This window comes from Mauremys reevesii, linkage group 15 (assembly GCF_016161935.1).
Source record: "Mauremys reevesii isolate NIE-2019 linkage group 15, ASM1616193v1, whole genome shotgun sequence".
Lineage (NCBI taxonomy): Eukaryota > Metazoa > Chordata > Testudines > Geoemydidae > Mauremys > Mauremys reevesii.
The window spans coordinates 18,000,513-18,022,623 of record NC_052637.1 but is presented as its reverse complement, the minus strand read 5'-3'; the positions used below and the strand labels follow the sequence as shown (position 1 = coordinate 18,022,623).

Genomic DNA, 22,111 nt, shown 5'->3' with positions numbered 1-22,111 from the left:
CCTTGCTGCTGTCAAGGCTCCCTGGGTACGGTTTCATGAGCCACGGCATTAACGGGTATGCGGGGTCTCCAAGGATCACAATGGGCATTTTGACGTCCCCTACTGTGATCTTCCGTTCTGGGAAAAAAGTCCTGGCCTGCAGCTTCCTGAAAGCCAGTGTTCCGAAATATGCGTGCATCATGCACCTTTCTGGGCCAGCCTGCGTTAATGTCAATGAAACGCCCATGGTGATCCACAAGCGCCTGGAGAACCATAGAGAAATACCCCTTCTGATTAACATACTCGGATGCTAGGTGGGTGGTGCCAGAATAGGAATATGCGTCCCATATATCGCCCCTCCACTGTTAGGGAAACCCATTTGTGCAAAGCCATCCACAATGTCCTGCACGTTCCCCAGAGTCACGGTTCTTCTTAGCAGGATACGATTAATGGCTCTGCAAACTTGCATCAACACAATTCCAACGGTTGACTTTCCCACTCCAAACTGGTTCGCGACTGATTGGTAGCTGTCTGGAGTTGCCAGCTTCCAGATTGCAATAGCCACATGCTTCTCCACTGGCAGGGCAGCGCTCAATCTCGTGTCCTTGCGCCGCAGGGTGGGGGTGAGCTCCTCGCACAGTCCCATGAAAGTGGCTTTTCTCATCCGAAAGTTCTGCAGCCACTGCTCGGCATCCCATACTTGCATGACGATGTGATCCCACCACTCAGTGCTTGTTTCCTGAGCCCAAAAGCAGCGTTCCACAGTGCTGATCATGTCTGTGAATGCCACAAGCAATTTCATGTCATACGCGTTACGCGACTCGCTATCATCATCGGACTCCTCACTGTCACTTTGGATCTTAAGGAATAGCTCAACTGCCAAACGTGATGTGCTGGCGAGACGCGTCAGCATACTCCTCAGCAGTTCAGGCTCCATTTCCCACAGAAATCGCGATGCACTGAAACCGTTGAAAGATGACGCCGAATGTGGACAGAAACACAGGGATTGCTGGGATGTGAAGTGATGCATCACGGGACGTTGGGACAGGAACCAGAATGCCCTGCACCCTCCGCCCCCTTCCCACAACCCACGGCTCCAGAATGGGAAGAGGTGCTCTGTGGGATAGCTGCCCATAATGCACCACTCCCAACATCGCTGCAAATGCTGCAAACAGGGAGTTTCGCAAGGGAGTTCTCCAGGTGAAGGAGGAGCTAATACAGCATCTGTGGGGTAAGTGACTGTCTGTAGTGTGTGTTTGTTTGTGTTTGGGGGTTACTTGCTGTGTGCTGAGCTTGTGTTTGTCAGTCTGTTTGTTTGTTTGTTTGTTTGAGGGACCGTGTGCTCTGGCTGGCAGTTGGAGGCAGGTTTGAAAGCTTGAAGCCTCTGGTAATTGGCTGAGCCTTAATCAGTGGGTGGGGCATTCACTCAGGCCAGGGCTTTATAAAGCCGCGCACAAGCGACCAGGGGCTGCTAACAGGGAGTTTTGCAAGGGAGTTTAGAAGGGGAGTGGGAAGGGAGTGGGAGCCCCTCGCCAGCCCTAACACCTTCCCCGTGCCCCCCCCCCAAAACCTATAAACCAAACCACATTCCAAAACTACTTTCCGTAAACCACCCTTTCACTAACTAGGAGACAATGCAGGCAGAAGCCCAGCAGCAGAGTGGGGGCTATCCAGTTTATTCGCTGATTGTCGCATGTTTGATTACCTGCCCTGTGGGCGGGTGGCGTATGTGTGCAGTCGGTGCAAGGAGCTCCTGGCCCTCAGAGACCATGTACGGACTTTGGAGGCCAGGGTGGCGGAACTGGAGGAGCTGAGAGAGGCAGAGAGGTATGTTGATGAGGCTTTCCGGGACACTGTAGAATTGTCCCACCTCCGCTTAGACAGCTCCTGTGCTGTTGAGGAGGAAGAAGGGCCCAGAGAAGTAAAGCAGTCAATGGGAACCTTCCCGTAGTTGGGACCCTCCTTCCATATGGTGCTGGGGTTGCCTCTCGCACTGAGGTTGCCTCTCCGGGGGAGGGAACTCCAGTTTCTAGGAAAAGGCAGGTGTTAGTAATGGGAGATTCGATTATTAGAAATGTAGATAGCTGGGTCTGTGATGACCGGGAGAACCGTATGGTGACTTGCCTGCCTGGTGCGAAGGTTGCGGATCTCTCGAGGCATCTAGATAGACTTATGTGTAGTGCCGGGGAGGAGCCGGTGGTCGTGGTACATGTAGGTACCAATGACATAGGGAAGGGTAGGAGAGATGTCCTGGAAGCCAAATTTAGGCTGCTAGGGAAGAGACTGAAATCCAGGACCTCTATGGTGGCATTTTCAGAAATGCTCCCAGTTCCACGCGCAGGGCCAGGTAGGCAGGCAGAGCTTCAGAGTCATGCGTGGATGAGACGATGGTGTAGAGAGGAGGGGTTCGCGTTCATTAGGAACTGGGGAAACTTCTGGGATGGGAGGAGCCTATACAGGAGAGATGGGCTCCACCTAAACCAAAGTGGAACCAGACTGCTGGCACTAAACATTAAAAAGGTTGTAGAGCAGTTTTTAAACTAGGAGATAGGGGAAAGCCGACTGCTGCAGAGGAGCATGTGGATCGGACACAGACTTCTTTTAGGGAGAGTCTGATGATAGAGAATCTCCAGGTTATATTCAGGAGCAGAGGAATGAGAAATATAATGTAAGGGCCAGATCAGATGATAAACAGTCACATAAAAAAGAATCTGGCACATCAGAAAAAGGCAGGCTAATAAACAGGGACAAGTTTTTAAAATGCTTGTACACAAATGCCAGAAGTCTAAATAATAAGATGGGTGAACTAGAGTGCCTTGTGATAAAGGAGGATATAGATATAATAGGCATCACAGAAACCTGGTGGACTGAGAGCAATCAATGGGACACCATCATTCCGGGGTACAAAATATATCGGAAGGACAGAACAGGTCGTGCAGGGGGAGGAGTGGCACTATATGTTAAAGAAAGTGTAGATTCAAATGAAGTAAAAATCCTAAGCGAATCCACAGGTTCCATAGAGTCTCTATGGATAGAAATTTCATGCTCTAGTAAAAATATAACAGTAGGGATCTATTATCGACCACCTGACCAGGACAGTAATAGTGATGATGAAATGCTAAGGGAAATTAGAGAGGCTATCAAAATTAAGAACCCAATAATAGTGGGGGATTTCAATTATCCCCATATTGACTGGGAACATTTCACTTCAGGACGAAATGCAGAGATAAAATTTCTCGATATTTTAAATGACTGCTTCATGGAGCAGCTGGTACGGGAACCCACAAGGGGAGAGGCGACTCTAGATTTAATCTGAGTGGAGCGCAGGAGCTGGCCCAAGAGGTAACTACAGCAGGATCGCTTGGAAATAGTGACCATAATACAATAGCATTCAACATCCCTGTGGTGGGAAGAACACCTCAACTGCCCAACACTGTGGCATTTAATTTCAAAAGGGGGAACTATATAAAAATGAGGGGGTTAGTTAGACAAAAGTTAAAAGGTACAGTGACTAAAGTGAAATCCCTGCAAGTTGTGTGGGCCCTTTTTAAAGACACCATAATAGAGGCCCACCTTCAATGCATACCCCAAATTAAGAAAAACAGTAAAAGAACTAAAAAAGAGCCACCGTGGCTTAACAACCATGTAAAAGAAGCAGTGAGAGATAAAAAGACTTCCTTTAAAAAGTGGAAGTCAAATCCTAGTGAGGCAAATAGAAAGGAGCACAAACACTGCCAACTTAAGTGCAAGAGTGTAATAAGAAAAGCCAAAGAGGAGTTTGAAGAACAGCTAGCCACAAACTCCAAAGGTAATAACAAAATGTTTTTTAAGTACATCAGAAGCAGGAAGCCTGCTAAACAACCAGTGGGGTCCCTTGACGATGAAAATACAAAAGGAGCGCTTAAAGATGATAAAGTCATTGCGGAGAAACTAAATGGATTCTTTGCTTCAGTCTTCACGGCTGAGGATGTTAGGGAGATTCCCAAACCTGAGCTGGCTTTTGTAGGTGACAAATCTGAGGAACTGTCACAGATTGAAGTATCACTAGAGGAGGTTTTGGAATTAATTGATAAACTCAACATTAACAAGTCACCGGGACCAGATGGCATTCACCCAAGAGTTCTGAAAGAACTCAAATGTGAAGTTGCGGAACTATTAACTAAGGTTTGTAACCTGTCCTTTAAATCGGCTTCGGTACCCAATGACTGGAAGTTAGCTAATGTAACGCCAATATTTAAAAAGGGCTCTAGGGGTGATCCCGGCAATTACAGACCGGTAGGTCTAATGTCGGTACCGGGCAAATTAGTTGAAACAATAGTAAAGAATAAAATTGTCAGACACACAGAAAAACATAAACTCTTGAGCAATAGTCAACATGGTTTCTGTAAAGGGAAATCGTGTCTTACTAATCTATTGGAGTTCTTTGAAGGGGTCAACAAACATGTGGACAAGGGGGATCCGGTGGACATAGTGTACTTAGATTTCCAGAAAGCCTTTGACAAGGTCCCTCACCAAAGGCTCTTACGTAAATTAAGCTGTCATGGGATAAAAGGAAATCCTTTCATGGATTGAGAACTGGTTAAAGGACAGGGAGCAAAGGGTAGGAATTAATGGTAAATTCTCAGAATGGAGAGGGGTAACTAGTGGTGTTCCCCAAGGGTCAGTCCTAGGACCAATCCTATTCAATTTATTCATAAATGACCCGGAGAAACAGTGAGGTGGCAAAGTTTGCAGATGATACTAAACTACTCAAGATAGTTAAGACCAAAGCAGATTGTGAAGAACTTCAAAAAGATCTCACAAAACTAAGTGATTGGGCAACAAAATGGCAAATGAAATTTAATGTGGATAAATGTAAAGTAATGCATATTGGAAAAAATAACCCCAACTATACATACAACATGATGGGGGCTAATTTAGCTACAACGAGTCAGGAAAAAGATCTTGGAGTTATCGTGGATAGTTCTCTGAAGATGTCCACGCAGTGTGCAGAGGCAGTCAAAAAAGCAAACAGGATGTTAGGAATCATTAAAAAGGGGATAGAGAATAAGACTGAGAATATATTATTGCCCTTACATAAATCCATGGTACGCCCACATCTCGAATACTGTGTACGGATGTGGTCTCCTCACCTTAAAAAAGATATTCTAGCACTAGAAAAGGTTCAGAAAAGAGCAACTAAAATGATTAGGGGTTTAGAGAGGGTCCCATACGAGGAAAGATTAAAGAGGCTAGGACTCTTCAGTTTGAAAAAGAGAAGACTAAGGGGGGACATGATAGAGGTATATAAAATCATGAGTGATGTTGATAAAGTGGATAAGGAAAAGTTATTTACTTATTCCCATAATACAAGAACTAGGGGTCACCAAATGAAATTAATAGGCAGCAGGTTTAAAACAAATAAAAGGAAGTTCTTCTTCACGCAGCGCACAGTCAACTTGTGGAACTCCTTACCTGAGGAGGTTGTGAAGGCTAGGACTATAACAATGTTTAAAAGGGGACTGGATAAATTCATGGTGGCTAAGTCCATAAATGGCTATTAGCCAGGATGGGTAAGAATGGTGTCCCTAGCCTCTGTTTGTCAGAGGATGGAGATGGATGGCAGGAGAGAGATCACTTGATCATTGCCTGTTAGGTTCACTCCCTCAGGGGCACCTGGCATTGGCCACTGTCGGTAGACAGATACTGGGCTAGATGGACCTTTGGTCTGACCCGGTACGGCCTTTCTTATGTTCTTATGTTCTTATGTGTATCCACTTGGCTTTCTTTCTGCTTCTTTCTCTCCCAAACACCCTCCTGCACCCCAACCCACTGTCCCAGCCCAGAGCCTAAACTCCCTCCCAGAGCCTTGGGTAGGTGTGAGTGGGGGGGGGGGGGTGGAGGACTTGGACCCGTTCTTGGCACCACCAAAAATTATACAAACCTGCTGCCCTTGGCCTGAGTAGTGTGTGTTATAATCACATCAGCAAAAAGAGTTAGACAGTGCCTTAGCCATGGTTATAAGCAAACTTTTCTATTGTAAGAATTTGTATGGCCCTTCTTAGCATAGTACCTGAGCACCTCACAACATGTGTTCTGTATTTGCCCTCCCACACCTCTGGGAGGCAGGACAGTGCTATTATCCCCATTTACAGATGGGGACCGAGGCCCAGCTGCACAAAGGTACTTAGGTGTCTACACTTTTGATTTAGGTTCTGCAGTCCCAGTTTCAGGCTCCACTGCAATCCATAAAACCCCTGCTCAGTTGCCTCCGACCCCTGTAGATGCCTGAATTTACTCACATTCAGTTTTCAGGGTAAAAGTTCCCTATGCATCTAAGTTTCTGCCTTCGGGCATCTGCACTGCTGTCTTATGGTAAGGATCCAGATGCTTGTCTCCCACCTTGCCCCTAGTGCAATCCATAAATGGGGGGGGGGGGAAACAGGCAGAGGAGACCCTGTCTTGCCTGTGGGGCCAGCTGGCAGCTTCTGAGCACTCCTTCAGGATTGGAGCTATTCAAAATCCAGCAGGAGGAAGAGAAGGATGGGGTGTACTGATGGTGCCAACCTTATAACTTTTATCCTAGTGGTTAGAGCACCCGCTGTCATTCAGTTGGACCCTTTTCCTGATGAGAAGAAGGGAATTGAACACAAGTCTCCTACTGCTCATGTAAGTGCCCTATCTACTGGGCTATGGGATATTCTGTTATTTGGGTCAGAGGATGAGGAGAGCAGTTAAAGTGTTATCAGGCCAGTAATAGAGGGTGAGAATGACTCTATAGCCCAGTGGTTTGGGTCGCCCATGTGGGTGCCCTGAGTCCAGTCTCCCTGCTCCACTGACTAATTATTTATACACAGTGGAACGGAGTCAAGAGGAGACAATAAGCTCCCATCAGAATATCCCATAGCTCAAGGGTTAGCGCACTCTCCTGACAGATGTAGGAGACCCCCATGTTCAAATCTTGTCTCTCAATCTGACAGAGGGGAGAACTCTGGAACTTTTAGTGCAGGAGAGCAGATCCACAGGGCCAGTTAGTACCTGGCAGAGAAGTGCACTGGAGATTCACACCCTGGTTTGCTGCGCAAGTATCTCACCATGTGACAAGCCTTAACAAAATCTTCATTACACTCATGTTTCCCCTTTGAGCAATGCCAGTTTAAACCAGTGGCAGCCAGTCGCACTTCACAATGTCCCAGATCCACCAACACCCAGATATGCATCCCAAGTACACAAACACATGGGGCCCTGGCCAGAGGAGCACCCCTACCCCTCTGCTTTTGATTAAATGCACCCACTACCATGTACAAAATATACAAATAATACAAAACTAAATATGCAAAAGGTCCAACTCCTAAAACATGCTCACTCCACAATAGCCCTCCTGCTGCAAAAACTCTGAGAAAAGAGTTGAGCCATTTGCCATTCCCCAATGATTAATGAACTAGGAGGGGCAGCATATACAGCATCTAAATCCTACATGTTAGGGTTTAACATAACATAAACCTCACCCAAACCAAACCCACACCAGCCACCTGGGTACCCCATCTGCATAATCTTTAAACATGCAATATATGAGATAGACTGGCTGCCCTCGCTGGACCTCAGACCTAAAACCTACAATAGCTAAATTCCCTCAACACCAGGGTGCACAAAGGTGCATAAAAACCAATTGCAGTACATCAGCAATATTGTCAACAAGCCTATCCAAAATAGGACAGGATTTTTTTAGAAAACTTTATAAAAGATTAAATCTTTGCATTTAAAAAAATGATGATTTTTTTCAAAGGTTGAGTACTAAAATTAAAAGGTGTAATCTTCCTACAGTAATTACAACAATTGAATACGAGTTTCAAGGAAGGTTTTCATAAAACTGAAGAGAGATGTTTACCTGGGGAGTTTCACTCACTCTTGATCACTAACAAACTAACTCTATAGAAACCACAACAAATGTGGGGTAAAACTGATCCTGAGTGTCAAAGGTTTTGTGGATGGAAACATGTAACTCAATTGCAGGTGGCGTAATCTAGTCAGGGATGCTCTTGCCATTTGACAGCTGGGAAGGAATTGACAGCTAGGGGCTGGAATTAGTCAGAGCAGGGGAATATGGTGTAAATCAGTGCCTCTCAACCTTTCCAGACTACTGTATCCCGTTCAGGAGTCTGATTCGTCTTGTGTACCCCCAAGTTTCACCTCACTTAAAAACTACTTCCTTACACAATCAGATATAAAAATACAAAGTGTCCTAGCACACTATTACAGAAAAATTGCTCACTTTCTCATTTTTACCATATAACAATAAAATAAGCCAATTGGAAAATAGATATTGTACGTACATTTCAGTGTTGTTGGCTGTCCCTCGAGTCATATTTCAGTGTATAGTATATAGATCAGTATAAATAAGTCACTGTATGAAATTTTAGTTTGTACTGAGTTTGCTAGTGTTTTTTATGTAGCCTGTTGTAAACCTAGGCAAATGTCTAGATGAGTTGATGTATCCCAAGAAAGACTTCAGTGTATCCCAAGGAATATATTTAGCCCTGGTTGAGAACCACTGGTGTAAATAATCCACAATTTGTCCACCTGCAGAGACAGAAAACAACAGTGAGCAAGTGTCCAAAAAACAGAAGGCGGTTGCAAATGGTGTCCGTGAAGAGGCTCAAACTCCCAAGATGGGATTAAGCAAGCATCGCTGGACCCAATAATATATGATATCAGTAACACAACAGCGGGTACTAAGCACAACAAGGTACAGAATAATTATTTAGTGTAAATATTCACACTACTATGGAGAAGTCAGCTGGGTTCAAGGTCCTGTCCATGAGTGCTTTGCTGGAATGCTTGAGCCTTTGGATAGAGGCTGACACTTATCTCTAGGCATTTCAGCCAGCCTGTTATGCACTAGATGGTGTGGAGGAAGGAGAGAAAAAAACAGAAGGAAATTTCTAGAGCTCAGCAATAATCAGAATTTCCATCCCACAGGAAATTCTGATATTTCAATATTTTATTTGTTCTGAACTGGGTTGAAAAGTCAAAATACTAATATTTTATGCAAGAAATGTCAGAAATGTTTTGATTCAGAAATATCAAAGTGTTTCAGTTTGAGTCATTTCAATATTCAACTGCATCTGCCTATGGGTGCTGCAGTTTCTCATGGGCATAGTTCTAATGTCTCACAACCTCATTCTTCCATATGGGGTTGATTCCCTGGCTGGACTACATCTCCCATGATTCACCATGTGCAGAGGTGAGACAACAATGCATTATGGGAAAATTAGTCCTGCCAAGAGACCTGGCCACAGGGAAGAATGGTGTCATAAAAGACTCGAATTACAATTCTGATGAGGCAATGCAACACTACAAGGAAACATAGCCTTATGTTGAACTGGTTCATAATGAAATAATGGTGCAAGTTTGGAGTATTTTCGACACATTTCCTCAGCTATTGGCCCCCTTAATAAGAAGTTATCATTTCCATCAATTTCCTGGGTGCAGATATAAGATATATTGGTCTGTAATACTTCAGACCACAATTAGAAACTTTGTTGAATTTAGGTACAAAATATGATACCCACCAGTCCTCAGGAACAGTGGCTGTGTTTAATGGCAGATTAAATATTTTTGTTAGCAGCTCAGCCTCAGCCACTTCATACTTAATCTCCTTCAGAACCTTGGGAAACTGCTGGGATAAGCTCACTGTGCTGTTGCAGGCCAGCATTAGTCATGACAGATTGGATCTGTGCTGAGAGCTGGAAACAAGCATGTTCGGTGCATACACCAGGTGTGTGATGCTGAAACCGGGGTGAGGAGCTGGGAACAGGCATACTCAGTGCATGTCACAATGCAGGCACCTGAGCACTGAGATGGGCAAAGAAGAATGAGAACAGGTAGTGAGATGAATGGTGCATTTCACCTCTCTGAGCACCCCATACTTCAGATTGATGTGCAGAGCCCCTTCCTCGTATACTAGGCCCAGATTTGGGGTAGACACTTGATCTTCATTCTCCTGGCCCTTCCTGTGCTTAGCTGCTGCAGGCACTCCTCATACCCCCACCACCTATCCACCTCCCCATGGCCCGTCCCAGCTTAAAAGGGGTATGGAGTGACAATGACGTTGTGGGAACTGGCAGCTGAGTGGTGGAGAGGTGTGCTCAGGAGGTCCCTTGGTTTCTCCTCTCCTCCCAACCATACTCACCTCACTATCACCACTTCCTTAAAATAGAGGGGAAATTCCTTGCCAGAAAATTTGTTAACACTGAGTTAAGTTGCCCAGCATTGCACGGATCTCTTCCAGAATGATCTACTTCATCTACTCTTAAACCTCTAACACCCAGGAAATAAAGCGCCCCACCCCACGACCTAAACTTTGCCCTTTTTGCCTAATAATAATTTCATAACACTCCAGATAATACTGAGCACAGCAGGGCCAAAGCACATGAGTACTATAGGAAAGACCTGTAGTGCACTGTCTTGTAGTAGACCATCACACTGCAGCAGATCCCCCATGGAAAGAATAAACCACTGTAGCCCTCCACTTGAACACCTTACAGAAGTCAGCACAGAAATGACGGGTCCCTGATCCCTCAAGTGACAGATACACCTCTCCACCTCTGGCAGGGTGAACAGCAGAATTGGACACAGTATCCAATGATGGTCTCACTAATGCCGTATATAGAGGTAATGCCACCTCCCTGCTCCTACGCAGTACTCCCCTGCACATACATCCAAGCAGCACAGGGTCTCTTACCTACAGCATTACATAGGAGCTCACATTCAGTTGGTTTTCATCACAGAGCCAATTCCTTTTCAGAATCAGAGATTTCTAGGATATAATCCCCCATCCTGTAAATGTGACATACATTCTTTCTAGATCTTGAATTTAGATGTATTATTAAAAAATGTTGTTCAAATGAGATTTAGCATCAATGATTTTATATCTTCTTTCAAATCATTGACAAAGATTCCAAATAGTATTGGTCTGAGGACAGATACCTGTGGGACCCCACTAGAAACACCCCATTCAGCGTGGGTGGCAAGTATAATAGGCCATGGAAGGCTTCCCTGGTGCAGCTGCCACTGACCTGCTGCTGGACACCTGGGCAATGATGGCCCCACCTCTTCCCCTCCCTGCTCCACCCTTTCTCTGAGTCCCCCACCACCTGCTGCTGCTGCCTACCTGGTAAGCCTTCCTCCTCTCCACCCTCCCCCTCTGGAGGAGGGGTTGGGGAATGAGGATGAATGCAGCAAGCCAGCAGAAGGCAGGGGAGTGGAGGAGGTGAGCGAGTGCGTGGGCAGGGGTCTTGCTGCAGGTGGAAAGGTCTGTCTGGAGGGTGAGGCGTCGGGCAGCTGTGGGAGTCTTGCTGTGGGGGGGGGATCTGGCAGGGGGATTGAGAAGGCAAGCAGTGGGGGTCTTGCTGTGGGCAGGAGGTGAGGAAGCAAGTGGTGGGCATGTGGGGGTCTTGCAGCAGGTTGGGGGGTCTCTGGTGGGGGAGCGATGAGGTGAGCGGCAGGTGGGCGGAGGGGGTTAGGAAGTGAGCAGTGGGTAGGGATCACACAGCCGGTGGGGGAGTCAGGAGGCGAGCGGTAGGCAGGGGAATGAGGAGGGACCTGGCAAGCCAGCGGCAGGTGAGGGGGTCTGGCAGCAGGTGTGTGTGTGGGTGTCTGGCAGGAAAGTGAGAAGGGACATGGCATATGGTAGGTGTGTGGGGGTCTTGTGGCACAGGAGGTGAGAAGAGTCTTGGCAGCAGTGGGGGCTGTGCAGGAAAGGGGCCTGGTGTGGGGTGAGGGTGGAGTGTGGGTGGGCCCAGGGCAGAAGAGGCTTGACTGGGAGCTAGCCTGTCCCAGGGGAAGCTTCATCCACTGCCCGTGCCATTCAGTGATGATTCCCCATTAATTAATGCATTTTGAGATCCATAACTTAGCCAGTTTTTAATCAATTTAATATATAGCATATTGTTTGTGACTGGAATTATTTCCAAGGCACATCATAAAGGCTGACTTGTGAGAGAGGACAAAAGATGAAATCAAGAAGTGATTTCTGTAGTTTTGATTGTAAACTACTCTCCAAGGTCATAAATCTCTTCCAGATTGGAGTCTGATTTTTCTTCTGTTTCTCTTCTAGGTGGATGTAAAGAAAAACAAGGAAGGATAGGTTTGTGAGTTACACTGTTATGTGAAGAATGAAATGCCATTGTGGGAGAGTCCTAAACACTAAATCCCATCCTACCTGTTCCCCATAGACCTGGGGGTATTTAGCTGTTTTGTGGAGTCATTTCAATCCACTGGGAAAGCGAAGAATGAGGAGAAAGAGAAGAAAATAGGAGACATGTTAGAAAGTCCCTGTGCCATTTCAAGTTGTCTCCCCCGCTAACTTAGTATGTATAATAGTAGGAATGTACCTCCTGACAAGGATGGTGACAGTTAGCATATAATAATAAGGGAGGTTAGAGATGCTACAAAAGCAGAAAACACAATAATACTGGGGGATTTCAACTATCCTCTTATTGATTAGGTAAATATCATCTCAGGAAGGGATGCAGAGAGAGAATTTCTAGACACTACAAATGACCATTTCTTGGAGTAGCTAGTCTTGGAACCCACAAGGGGAGAGGCAATTCTTGACTTAGTCCTAAGTGGAGCACCAGATCTGGTCCAAGAGGTACCTATACCTGACCTGACCAGTAATAGTGATGATAATGTAATTAAATTTAACATCCTTGTAGGGGAGATAAGACCAAAAATAAATAAAAACAACAACCCTCCACAGTGACATTTAACTTTAAAAAGACAACTCCAAAAAATGAGGCTGCTCGTTAGATGGCAATTAAAAGGACCTGTCACAAGGGTTAAATGCCTTCAAGCAGCATAAGGACTATTTAAAAACACCATGACAGAGGCGCTGACTAAATCTGTACACCAAATCAAAAAAGACAACAAGAGGACCAAAAGAAACCTGCCATGTCTAAACAGCAGAGTAGTTGAGGCCATTGGAGGCAAAAAGGCATCCTTTAAAAATTTGAAAGCAAATCATAGTGAGATTAATGGAAAGGAGCACAAACTCTGGCAGGTTAAGTGTAAAAGTATAATAAGGAAATCCAAGAAAGATTTGAGAAGCAACTTGCTAAAGAAGCAAAATATAGTAGTACATTTTTTTAGAAATACATCAGAAGCAGGAAGTCTGTCAAACAGGGCTACTAGACAACCAAGTCAAGGAAGACAAATCCACTGCAGAGAACCTAAATTAATTCTTTGCATCAATTTTCACTGCAGAGGATGTGGGGGAGATACCCCACATCAAAGCTACTCTTTTTGGATGACAAATCTCAAGTACTGTCCCACACTGACATGTCCATAGAAGAGATTTTAGAATAAATCAATACATTAAACAGTACTAAATCACCAAGACCCGATGGTATTCACCTGAGAGATTTGAAGGAACTCAGTTATGAAATTGCTAAACTACTAACTATGGTGTGTAACATATCACTGAAACTAACCTCTGTATGAGATGATTGGAGGGTTGCTAAGGTAACACTGATTTTTTAAAAAGGGGATCTAGAGGTGATCCTGGCAATTACAGGGCAGTGAGCCCAGCTTCGGTATCTTGCAAATTGATAAAAACTATAATAAAGAAAAGAATTATGAGACACAGAGATAAAATTCATTTGCTGGGGAACTGTCAACATGGATTTTGTAAAGGGAAGTCATGTCTCACCAATCTATTAGAATTCTTTGAGGTTGCCAACAAGCATGTGGGTAAGGGTAATCCAGTCAATTTAATGTACTTGGCTTTTCAGAAAGCCTTTGACAAAGTCCCTCACCAAAGGCTCTTAAGGAAACTAAGTAGTCATGGGATAAGAAGGAAGGTTCTCTCATGGACCAGTAACTGATTAAAAGAGGAAACAAAGGGTAGGAATACATAGATAGTTTTCACAAGGGAGAAAAATTAACTGTGGGGGCTTTTCAGCAAGCCTTTGACAAGGTTCCTCACCAAATAGCAGATAAAATTCAACCATGACGTACGTGTGTGTGTGTGTGTGTATATATTAGCTGTTGCCACTCAGGAAAGAGATCTTGGAGTTATCATGGATAGTTCTCTGAAAACTTCAGCTCAACATGTAGAAGTGGTCAAAAAAGCTAACAGGATGTTAGAGAATATTAAGAAAGGGATAGAAAATATAATAATGCCATATATAAATCCATAGTGCACCCACATGTTGAATACTGTATGCAGTTCTGGTCACCCCCTCTAAAAAAAAGAGATGGTGGAACTAGAAAAAGATTCAAAGAAGAGCAACAAAGATGACCAAGAGTATGCAACAGCTTCCATAAGAGGAAACACTAGAAAGATTAGGGCTGATCATCTTAGAAAAGAGATGATTAAGGTGGGATAAAATAGAGGTCTATAAAATCATGAATGGCATAGAAACAGTGAAGTGTTATTTACCCTTTTCCACAATACAAAAATCAGGGGGTCATGTGATGAAATTAATAGGCATCAAGTTTAATGCAAACAAGAAGTGCATTTTCACACAATGCACAGACTGTTGTGGTGGCCAAAAGTATAACTGAGTTCAAAAAAGAACTAGATAAGTTCATGGATGACAGCTCCATCAATGGTTATTAGCCAAGATAGTCAGGGATGCAACCACATGATCGGGGATACCCTAAACCTCTGACTGCCGGAAGCTGAGAGAAGAAGACAGGTGTGGATCTTTCCAAAATTCCCCTGTTCTGTTCATTCCCTCTGAAGCACCTGGCATTGGCTACTGTCAGAAGACAGGGTATTGGTCTGACCCAGTATGGCCGTTCATATGTTCTTATGTCCTCATATAATCTTCTGGCCAGTAGTTTACAGGTCCTATCCCTCCCCATAGTAACTACCTGCTTCCCTGGATGGAGAAGGGAGTGAATGATGACAGTAAATATTCTGCTTAGGTCTGAAGATCAGACATCTGTGAAGCCAGCGGTGGAATCTGGAGGGAGAAAGAAAGGATGTGGCTGTGCAGGCTGAGCTACAAGGGCATGAAGGTAAAGAAAGGAGACTCTGGCTCTGTGACACTATATGTTTGTATTGAGTTTAGTGCCTGGACTCAGTGTCTGTGATACTGAGTTGGTCCGGCTCTCACTGAGCCCACACTGCACTTCTTTCATGGAGGGGAAAAACTACTCACTTGTTTCTGTCCATTTTTAAGATGTATGGGCTTTTTATGTGTAAGGGGACTGTTGCCCCCTTACTAACATTCAGTGGGGGTGTTTGGTTGCTAGCTCCCAGCACTAAAAAGGGAGTGGTCGATGGGAAATCAGGAGCCTGAGACTGACAGTCTCCAGGAACAATGTGGAGAGGCCAGTACTCCAGGTCAGCCTGATTGACAGGGCGGGCAGGCTAATCAAGGAGTCAGGAGGCCAGGGGGGGTCCCGTCCTCTGTTGGAATTGTCTGAGTCAGATGGAGTGGGGCCGAGCTAAGGAGAGAGAGCAGGGCCCCAAGCTAAGCTGATGGGAGCGGAGCTGCAGCCCAAAAAGCCAGGCACAGCCCAGAGAGAGCAGCCGTGCCCTGGGAGGAGAGCTGCAGCAACCAGAGCCAGAGGAGCCAGACAAGCAGCCCAGGAAGCAGATGAGAGCTCAGAGCAGAGTCACAGAAGCAGCCTGCAGAGCAGCCCTGCCCTGGGAGCAGAGCGGTAGCAACTGGAGCCAGAGAGGCCAGAGAAGCAGCCCAGGGAGCTGAAGTCAGAGCAGCAGCAGCAGCCGTGCTGAGGCAGAATGGAGCTGGAGCTGGGGCAGTCTGGAGCTGAGTGCGGTGAGCAGCTGGGGAGAGCGAGGGGGACCCCGGGCAGTGGGCCCAGCGCAGGGAGATACCTCAGCCAAGAGGCCCTGCAGGCCAGACTGGGAGGGGGATCGTAACCCTGACAGGGCGTGGGTGACGCTGGAGAGAAGGGTCCTGCCACCCAGAGCCTGAGAGTGTGTGGCCACCGCCAGAGCAAGTGTCCGACCCGCAGCATCCCTGCAGCATGGCCAGGACCTGAGAAGGAGGCTTGGGACCTACAAGGAACAGACTGTGAAGTGCCCTGACCTTTCAGAGACACTGTTTGTGATGTTCCCTGCCACAGAGCAGGGTGATGTGTTTTCCTTTAACCTTTCCCATTTTTCCTTATTCTTTTTTTAAATTAAGTGTTAATTAAATAACTTGTATTTGCTTTAAATTGTATGATGTGATCAGTGGGTCAGGGATGTGCGCAGTGCAAAGAGAGCACCCCGGAGTGGGGACACCCTAGCCCCTGTCCTAGCTGACCACAGCAGGGTTGGGGGTCGAGCCCCCTAGGAATCCTGGGCCCAGCCTTGTTGGGGTTACGAGGACTCTGCCAGACAGGAGAGTGGAAGGGGAGTCCTCAAGGGCAGGGAGGCCTCTGGGTAAAGGAAGTGGGAGCGAGGACTCAGATCCTTTCGCTAGCCCACTTCACCGGGGTAGTGCAGAAGCCAGGAAAGTTCCCCACAACAGCAGGACCATTCCCCCGCTTACATAATTGGCGTCACAAACAGGATCTATCCACAGGGTCCACCCCATTGGTTTACTGGTTGAGTTCTAGTAGCACTGTCCAGGCCTGGTTGAGCACTCTACCATGGCTGGAATTGAAGAACTACGAACCCAGTTTGCTGAACTTCAGTGCAAATTATCAGACCAAGCGGAGGCATTACAACAAGCTAGAACTGAACAGAGAGAAGCCTTATCGCTGGCAAAGGCAGTAATAGACCAACAGACAGCAGAAGCTAAGAAACCCCCTACTATTTATGTCCCACGGAAGTGGAAGGTCACGGAGTTTGGTGGCTTCCCAACTAGACCAGGAGACATTACGGTAGAGGAGTGGGTCAAGTCTGTGAAGGGGGCTCTGCGTGTGCTAAGAGTACCTGAAGAAGATCATGTGGACTTCATAGAGGAGCACTTCAAGGGCCAGGCCAAGGCCACAGTAAAGTTCATGGCAGTGGCACACAAGAAAGATGTGGAAAAGGTATTTGAACTCCTTCTAGAAGTGTATGGAGACAAGGTGCCTATTGGAACCCGACTAAAGGAGTTCTTTGAGAGAAAGCAGGAGCCTGGTGAAACTGTCCGGGCATACGCATATGACCTCCAGGAGAGAATGAGTAAAGTGGAGCGGCGAGACCCTCAACGAGTTCCAGACCCAGATACAGCTCTGAAAGAACAGCTGGTGTTGGGGCTTCGTGATGACTCCCTCCGACGTGAAATGAAAAGGAGGTTTAAAGAAGAGCCCAGTAAGAAGTTCCATCAACTCATGCAGGCTGCCATTATGTGGTCAGAAGAAGAGGAAGTTCCTGTGGCAGAGACAGCCAAGCCTAACCCCTGTACACAAAGTGAGGGCCTAGTGAATGCAGCTGCTGGGGAAAAGGCCCTGCCCCAAACAGAGCTAACATTGGAAAGCTTAAGTGAAGCTGTCCAAAAACTGGTAGTCCAACAGGGGGAGATGCTGAAAGTGATGACTGAGTTGATGAAAGAAAAAAAATCTCATTAGTATGCCAAAGCATCCAAGGGCACCGGGATCCCGAAGAGCCCCACTGAAGGATGAGCTGGGAAGATACATTTGTTACACTTGTGAAAGGCCAGGACACACTAGCTGAGAATGTTCACTGAGAAGGAGAACAGAGTCCCAGGCACTCAAAACCAATGGGGCACCAGGAGCGAGTGGTCCATCTAGAGTAGAAGGCCAAGCAGTGGCAGAAGGATTCCTAGGCCTGTCCTTGGTGGAAAACCCTCTGCATACAGTGAGAGGAATGTGGTCAGTGCCAGCATATCTAGCGACTTCTGTAAGCGAGCATTTGGAGACTATCTAACTGCTGAAGTGTGTGTAGCAGGGGTGAAGAACAGATGTTTGTTAGATACTGGCTCAGAAGTCACCACCATTACAGAGTCGCATTTTCAAAAATATTTGAAGGACAAGGACCTGACCATGCACAGCACACGGTTTGTACGTCTAACAGCTGTTAATGGACTGGCAATCCCAGTGGTGGGGTGCCTTGAAGCAGACATAGAGTATATGGGCCAAACGCTGCCAGGAAAATGCATCTTCATTCTGAAAGACAAAGCCTCAAAAGGGAGCCATATGGGAGAAGAAGTCCCAGGGATTCTAGGAATGAACATCATTAGTGAGCTGAAGGAGCTTCTCTTACCAGGAGAAGGAACCAGGAGGATGAACTGTCACGAGCACTCTACAAAGAATGCTGTGCTGAGTAGAGTACTGGCTCGAGCGGAGAGGCAGAGTCATTCCCTGGGCCCCACAAGGCATATTGGAAATGTTAAAGTGGGCAGAAAACGGAAGACCATTATTCCTCATTGGAAGGGGAAGATCCTTGACGAACACCGCTGTGTACCAGAAAATGAGCTGCAGGTGATGAGGGAGAAGGGAGGACGAGTTACCTTTCTTCAAGAAAGATGTGATGGGAGACTGCCAGTTCCAGTTCAAGCGGCATGCCAAGGGCTGATTCCTGCACATGTGGCTAACATAAGGGCGTTGCCAGAGAAGCATCAAGAAGTCTTTTCTAAGGATGAGGTGACCAATTATGATGACCAAGTCAAAGGTCACCATGACAGGCTGAAGATAGCCTGGAAAGTTGCTCTCAGTACAACTAAAGACACAGCCCAAAGTAGGAAAAGGACTTATGATCACAAGTCCAGTGGGGCTCTCATCCGATCTGGTGACTGTGCACCAGTTCGTAGCAGTAGACGCCGGAGATGTAATAAAATACAGGACAAATGGAAGCCAAATCCCCACACTGTGGTCACCCACAACAATCCCGAACTGCCAGTGTACGCTAACCAGCCTGAACAAGGAGGTGCAGAGAGAGTAGTACATAGGGACCAGCTAAAGCGTTGGACTATTATCTGACCAGGGCTTGTAGGAGGCATAGTGCAGAATTTCCCGAGGAGACTGAAACCAATGGGGTAAACCCAAACCCTAATGAGAATGGGCAGATCCCTCAAACTGACCTAGTATTACCCAAGGACATGAAAATAGAAAATATGGGTAATAAACCAGCAGTCTTAAGAAGGTTTCAGAGTGCTAATAAGCCTGTACTGCCTGTTAAACTTAAAGATAATTATGTGGTTGGTTCTATGTAGCGTTTTAATGAATATTGTTATGTATAGTATAAAGAAGTAGATGTAAAATGTTAAATATGTTAAATGCTCTTTTGATAATTGTTAATGGGTTTTTTATATAAAATGATGTGGGTATATGTTGTTACTATGGGGCCCGAATGTACTGGTGTGAATATTGTGGCTGTGGCAGAATTTTAGCAAGGGGGAATGTAAGGGGACTGTTGCCCCCTTACTAACATTCAGTGGGGGTGTTTGGTTGCTAGCTCCCAGCACTAAAAAGGGAGTGGTCGATGGGAAATCAGGAGCCTGAGACTGACAGTCTCCAGGAACAATGCAGAGAGGCCAGTACTCCAGGTCAGCCTGATTGACAGGGCGGGCAGGCTAATCAAGGAGTCAGGAGGCCACGGGGGGTCCCGTCCTCTGTTGGAATTGTCTGAGTCAGATGGAGTGGGGCCGAGCTAAGGAGAGAGAGCAGGGCCCCAAGCTAAGCTGATGGGAGCGGAGCTGCAGCCCAAAAAGCCAGGCACAGCACAGAGAGAGCAGCCGTGCCCTGGGAGGAGAGCTGCAGCAACCAGAGCCAGAGGGGCCAGACAAGCAGCCCAGGAAGCAGATGAGAGCTCAGAGCAGAGTCACAGAAGCAGCCTGCAGAGCAGCCCTGCCCTGGGAGCAGAGCGGTAGCAACTGGAGCCAGAGAGGCCAGAGAAGCAGCCCAGGGAGCTGAAGTCAGAGCAGCAGCAGCAGCCGTGCTGAGGCAGAGTGGAGCTGGAGCTGGGGCAGTCTGGAGCTGAGTGCGGTGAGCAGCTGGGGAGAGCGAGGGGGACCCCGGGCAGTGGGCCCAGCGCAGGGAGATACCTCAGCCAAGAGGCCCTGCAGGCCAGACTGGGAGGGGGATTGTAACCCTGACAGGGCGTGGGTGACGCTGGAGAGAAGGGTCCTGCCACCCAGAGCCTGAGAGTGTGTGTCCACCGCCAGAGCAAGTGTCCGACCCGCAGCATCCCTGCAGCACGGCCAGGACCTGAGAAGGAGGCTTGGGACCTACAAGAAACAGACTGTGAAGTGCCCTGACCTTTCAGAGACACTGTTTGTGATGTTCCCTGCCACAGAGCAGGGTGATGTGTTTTCCTTTAACCTTTCCCATTTTTCCTTATTCTTTTTTTAAATTAAGTGTTAATTAAATAACTTGTATTTGCTTTAAATTGTATGATGTGATCAGTGGGTCAGGGATGTGTGCAGTGCAAAGAGAGCACCCCGGAGTGGGGACACCCTAGCCCCTGTCCTAGGTGACCACAGCAGGATTGGGGGTCGAGCCCCCTAGGAATCCTGGGCCCAGCCTTGTTGGGGTTACGAGGACTCTGCCAGACAGGAGAGTGGAAGGGGAGTCCTCAAGGGCAGGGAGGCCTCTGGGTAAAGGAAGTGGGAGCGAGGACTCAGATCCTTTCGCTAGCCCACTTCACTGGGGTAGTGCAGAAGCCAGGAAAGTTCCCAACAATAGCGGGACCATTCTCCTGCTTACATATGCCTTCTGCAGATTTCCCCTTGCCATCAGCAGCCATCTCAGGCCTGCAGAAGCCCCCAGTTTTTTAAAGTGCAATTAGCTGTCAGCTGAGGAGAGGAGTTTTATAATTGAAAGGCAGGTGCTGGAAGCTTAATGAGGGGTTATTACCATTCAGTGAGTGGGCGAGGGTGGCAGCAGGGCAGGGGAATGCTGCAGGCCAGGGCAGTGCTGTGTAAATAACCCAACATTTGTGTCACACACAGAGAAATGGGGGAAAAACACTAGAGGAACAGAAAGAGACTAAAACCCATGTCTGTGAAGAGGCTCAGACCCCTGGCCTTTGCCCAGAAGAATGCACCAGGGCTTGAGATATTCTTCAACTGGAGTCAAAGGGACACTTAAACAGCTATTTAGTATGACCCTTCTGAATGTTATGGGAAGCCACTAATGTCCTGAGAAGCTCTGGTCTACAATTATTGAAAACCACAAACAAAGAATCCTCATGGTTCCATTTTCAGATTCAGAATTTTCAAAATAAAAGAATGGTTTTTTTTTACCTGTTGCTGACTTTTTATGAATTTTTGAAGAATTTAGCTCAGCACTTTTAACATTATGAATATATAATATGTTTGCAATCTCAATGAGCCCAACACAGAGTATATCTCTGTCAGAACATACACTTCCACTCTTAGGCTCAGAGTTTCAAAGCACCTTCAGTTCACATAATCCCAATGTCCATGGAAGATGGGTACCTAACTTCCTTAGGCTCCTTTGAAAATCTCAGTCCAAATAAATTTAGGTCAAGCTCAATTATTATTCACTAACCCTCAATAAGCATTTTGCTGCCCAAGATTATACTGTTTACAATTCAGTCATTAATTCCCCTCAGGCTGGAGAAGTGCCTGTTCTTTGTCCCATGACTTTCTATTCAGGTTTGGCTGAGACAGAGTGTTAAAATCACCATGTCCTGTCTCTCCCATGAGCTCTCCAGGGAGGTTTTCCAGCCTGACACAATCACTGACTGTTCCCAGGCCAGGCCCTGCTGCCAGTGCAGCAGCAGCAGCCTGCACCGTATTGGCAGTGACAAGGAGCTGCCAGAGCAGCTGTGTCTGAGGTGGGGTGGAAAAAGGACCAGACTCCATTCAGCCACCCGCAGCTTGAGATTGGTATCAATGGGAATACTCACACTGTTTGTTTAATTTTATTTATTTATTTTTAGGATAGATGCTTTTGATTGCAAGTTGATCCTGCAACCACTGATTATGTGTTGCCTCTCCCACAGAATCCATATAGCTAAAATAGCAGCTCCTTCTTATAACAATTAATGCTAGTTTAGACTTCTAGTAATATGTAATTCCTAATTTGTGTAACCAGTCGTCCCAACCTGTAAAAACTGAAGCATTTCCTTTATTCTTCTGTATGGAAGTAAAACACCCAATTAGAAATATAAACACATTGATGTTATTTTTTCTACAGAAGTGTTTATATTTCTAATTGGGTGTTTTACTTCCATAGCCTTTACTTTAGGCTAAATATTTTTTACGATACATAGTGG

General features: G+C 46.4%; 2 long non-coding RNA genes across 2 annotated transcripts in view; one reads left to right on the top strand and one right to left on the bottom strand.

Annotated features, from left to right (window-relative positions):
• Window positions 1-22,111, bottom strand: part of LOC120383273 — a 34,096-nt gene that overhangs the window by 9,025 nt on the left and 2,960 nt on the right. The window contains exon 2 of the long non-coding RNA XR_005588395.1: window positions 8,292-8,538. This is a non-coding gene — a long non-coding RNA (uncharacterized LOC120383273). The remainder of the gene's footprint in view (window positions 1-8,291; window positions 8,539-22,111) is intronic.
• LOC120383272 lies at window positions 8,587-15,106 on the top strand. Its single transcript, XR_005588394.1, has 3 exons — window positions 8,587-8,704; window positions 12,077-12,106; window positions 14,893-15,106. It is a non-coding gene; the product is annotated as an uncharacterized LOC120383272 (long non-coding RNA).